Raw genomic sequence first — 4,151 nt, forward strand, 5'->3', positions numbered from 1 at the left:
TCAGGAGCTCTGTGTGTGCAAGTGTGTGTCATGTACTGGGCAGCAGGTTTCACTTTGCTGTGAGTTAGGTTGGCCACTTCACTTCTTCAGCTGACTGACTCATGGACCTCCCAGCAATGCAGGGGAAGAGTTCTAGCCCTTGAAGCTGGTGAGCGAGAGGCCAGTTCAATTAGGTCCACTTTGGAAGTAGTCACCAAGCAGCTGGCCATTTCTGTGCTCTCCCAACCTGCCTTCCCCTGATTTGCTGGTTAAAACCAGAGTTAATAAAGTGCCCCTGGGTTCAATCTCTGGCACCAAAACAAAACAAAACTTGTTAACAGAGTCAAAAAGCAACACAAAGAACAGGAAAAATATTTGCAAATCAGACATGTGATCAAAGGATTAATATGCAGAAAATATATAGAACTCCTAAGCCTCAACAACACAAAACCAAGTAATCCAATTTAAAAATGGACAAAGAACTAGAATACACATTCTTCAAAGAAGAAACACAGATGGCAAATAAGCACATGAAAGACGTTCCACACTACTAATCATTAGGAAATTGTATGAGGAGAAGCCACCTCATACCCATTAGGATGGCCACCATCGAAAAATTTAAAAAGGACTGAGGTTTAGTTCAGTGGTGGAACACTTGTATAGCATGCACAAGTGGAACCCAGGGCTCCATCCATAGACCCCAGACCCCCTCCCAACCAAAAAATAAAGACATGTGTTGTTGAGGAAGCAGAAGAAAGAGGAAAATCCCTGCAAACTGTTGGTTGGAGTGGAAAGTGGCACAGTCACTGTGAAATAAATGTATGTTGGTTTCTGAAAATGTTACAAATAATTATACTCTTATCCAGCAATTCTATTCCTGGGTATATGCTGCCTCCCCCCCCCCCGCCCGCAAAATTCAAAACAGTATTGCAAAGAGATATTTGTACATTCATGTTCAAAATATCTTAATTCACATTAGCTAAAATGTAGATGCAACCCTAATGTCTACCAAAGAATGAGCAAAATGTACAACATCCACACCATGGAACATTATTCAGCATGTAAAAGGAAGGAAATTCTACCTTATGCCACATTACAGATAAACCATGAGAACATAATGCTAAACAAAATAAGCCAAATACTTTTAATTCCAATAGTATAAGGTTTTTGTAATAGTGAAAATCATAGAGATAGAAAGTGGAATGAAGGGTGATTGCCAGGGACTGGGGGAGATGGGAATGGGGAATTAGCTTTTAATGAGTTTGATTTACAATCAAAGAGAAATGGGCAGTAGTAATGGTTGCATGTCAGGAATGTATTTAATGACACTGAACTCTATGCTTACAAACAGTTATGATGATAAATTACATGTTACTTGTATTTTAGCACAATAAGGAAATCCTAGAATAAGTAAATAAATAAACTTGCCCTGTCACTAAGTCCCTCAAGTTCTAAAAAAAGAGACCAGGATAGGTAAAATATCCAGAACATTCTAGAACCAAAGCCTCAGATGAAAGAAAACAATACTCTAAAACCACATAGAACATACAAGATCACTTCCTGTTCTAAATAATTAACCTACAGTGATGTGGCAATAAATGTTCAGTCCACCATGGCTTTACAAGCTGATTTCTAAAAATTAGTGCCTGCACGAGAGAAGTTGTTTTGAGTATGTCAAATAAGCAAATTACAGTGCAATTATTCCTGTATAGTTTTGTGCAATTATAAAAAGTGTCTCATTATGAGTTATCATAGATGTTATCCTATTGGAACAAAAGCTCCTGTAGAATAACCACATTGGGTCACTATTCCTTAAGTCATAAAATAAAACAAAACTGCTTGCCACAATTCCAAATAGTTTGCCTCACTGATTTCTTCCCTAGAAAAAGAAGTGGCAGGAAAATAGGTGAACTGGATGGAGGAGGCAGCAACATTATGCCTGGCTGGGGATCCTTTTATTTAAACTAATTAATTAATTAATTTTTTTATTCCAGAGCCTGACTTTATTGGATCTTGTATTTTCAGTATAAATAAAAGCTTTGTAGACTCACATTTATCATTACTTTAAATAAGGCAGTGACTGATCAATCACAAAATCCTGGCTTGGTTTCCGAGTATTTTACTGCTATCTATAGCCTTTTCATGCAAGTTACACAATGAGTCTCTAGAGCTCCCACACTATGGGGTGTGTGCTTGCTACTGTCCCAAACAAGTTTACTGCCTTCAGCCCAAGACACTGGATGAAGGCCAATTATTCTTATGTACAGAAGCCCAACAGTGGACATTTATTCCAGTTTAGTGGAGAGTTCTTTAGTCTTTGCCTTTTCTGGCTTGGCAATGGGAGCCACGGATTTTGGACCCAGGACACTGCCTCCCCAGTGGCGATGAATCTCAGCATATCTGTCATTGTAGTTGGTTCCAAGAGCTTCCACCAGCTTAGCCAGAGCTCCTTTGTCTTCCAAGTTAACCTGTGTGAGGGCAACAGTGCATGTCTTCCTGTGGACCAGATGTCTCAGCCTGGCCTTCTCCTTGATGATGCAGTAAGAAACTCCCATCTTGCGACACAGGGTAGGCAGGATGGGATACACATCATGTCCAGTCACCCCCAGCTTAGCCTTCCTGTTCTCCACTAAGGTGGTGACAGTATTGCCCCTGCTCAAAGGATCCGTGTTCTGTTCGTGGGGACAACCCCTTTGCCAGCAGCCTTCTTCTGAGCCCTAGCCAACGGCCTCTGCTTCCTCTCCTGCTTGGTCTCTGGTCTGTTCTTCAGCCTCTTCCTGAATGTAGGATTCACCCCCTTCTTGGCTTCCTGCTTCTTGACCGTGGCTGGGGCTTGGGCCACCTTCTTCCCCTTGATCTTCTTTCCTTTCACCATTTCAGATACCTGGAGGAGAGATGGATCATTTTATTATTTATTATTTTAATTTTATTTCACAGAAAGGCCCTTTCCACCTTCCACTATGGGCCATCTGGTCAGAGGTGGTGACTTTCTCTTGTGCAGACAAAGGCCCCAAGAGGCTACTGCCATGGTGTGAGAAGTGGAAGGTAACTCACTGGCCAGAGGCACCTGTGTAGCCCATGTACTCAGGTAAACAGAACTTTGCATTATAAGCATTTGAAATTGCCACTAAAATCAAACAGAAATCGTTTACTGAAGCTTTGCACTATTAGTGTCCTTGGGAGCCAGAGCTGGAGAATTATGTGGGAAGTAATGCCCTGATTCAAGGAAGGCTTCTGTTAGGATTTAGATGTGAGGTGCCCCCCCAAAAAAAACTCATGATATACAATGCAGGAATGTTTAGAGGTTTAATGATTAGAATAGAAGAAGTATAACCTCACCCGTTAATTAATAATTTGAAAGGATTGCTCTACTGGGTGGTAACTGTAGGCAGGTAGGGTGTGGTGGAGGAATTAGGTCATGGAGGGAATGTATTTAGCGCTTATATTTTGTGCATTCTCTGGTCCCTGGCTGCCATGAGCTAAGGCACTTTTCTCTGCTACACCCTTCTACCATACTGTGCCCCTTCACCTTGGGCCCAGAGCAATGGAGTCAGCAGACCAGGGACTGAAACCTCTGAAACCATGAGCCAAAATAAACTTTTTCTCCTCTGAGGTGTTCTTGTCAGGTATTTTGGTCACCATGATGAAAAGCTAATGAACACATTTCCCCACCATTTACATGAGTTCTCCACCTTGCATGGGGTGTAGGAGGAGCCCACAATACCTGAACCACCTTCTCCCATGACTGTGAATTTGTGCTCACTTATAAGATGATGCTGAAGGGAAGGAAATGCCACTCAAAACCTCCTCTCTGACTCTGTCCTCCACATCACCGCCTCTCATCTCTGATGAGCTCTCTACTTCGGATAGTGCCTGAATAGAAATAACTCATCTTCCCTGTTTACTTAGGGATCTAAGATTTCAACCTCCACTACTTACAATTAGCCCATCATTTTATGGGATTCCAAAGCAAACATAAAGGGGAAGGACCCCAGGTAATAGTGGATTCTCTCCCACCCAGTGAGGGAAGATTCATTTACAGATGAAACCCAAGCAAACACCAAGTGACCAGAATGACTGAGTATGCTTGCCCAGCACAATCAAAGCACACCTGAGAGAAAAATGTTAAATTCAGTTATTAGTTCTTTTATAATAGCAAGGTATATCATCCA

The 4,151-nt window shown here is 41.7% G+C and overlaps 1 pseudogene; it reads right to left on the reverse strand.

The window, feature by feature from the left end:
- Nucleotides 1–2,194: 2,194 nt before the first annotated feature.
- Nucleotides 2,195–2,854, reverse strand: LOC113196791 (large ribosomal subunit protein eL8 pseudogene; annotated as a pseudogene).
- Nucleotides 2,855–4,151: the final 1,297 nt, after the last annotated feature.

Source organism: Urocitellus parryii, chromosome 13 (genome assembly GCF_045843805.1).
Source record: "Urocitellus parryii isolate mUroPar1 chromosome 13, mUroPar1.hap1, whole genome shotgun sequence".
Taxonomy (NCBI): domain Eukaryota; kingdom Metazoa; phylum Chordata; class Mammalia; order Rodentia; family Sciuridae; genus Urocitellus; species Urocitellus parryii.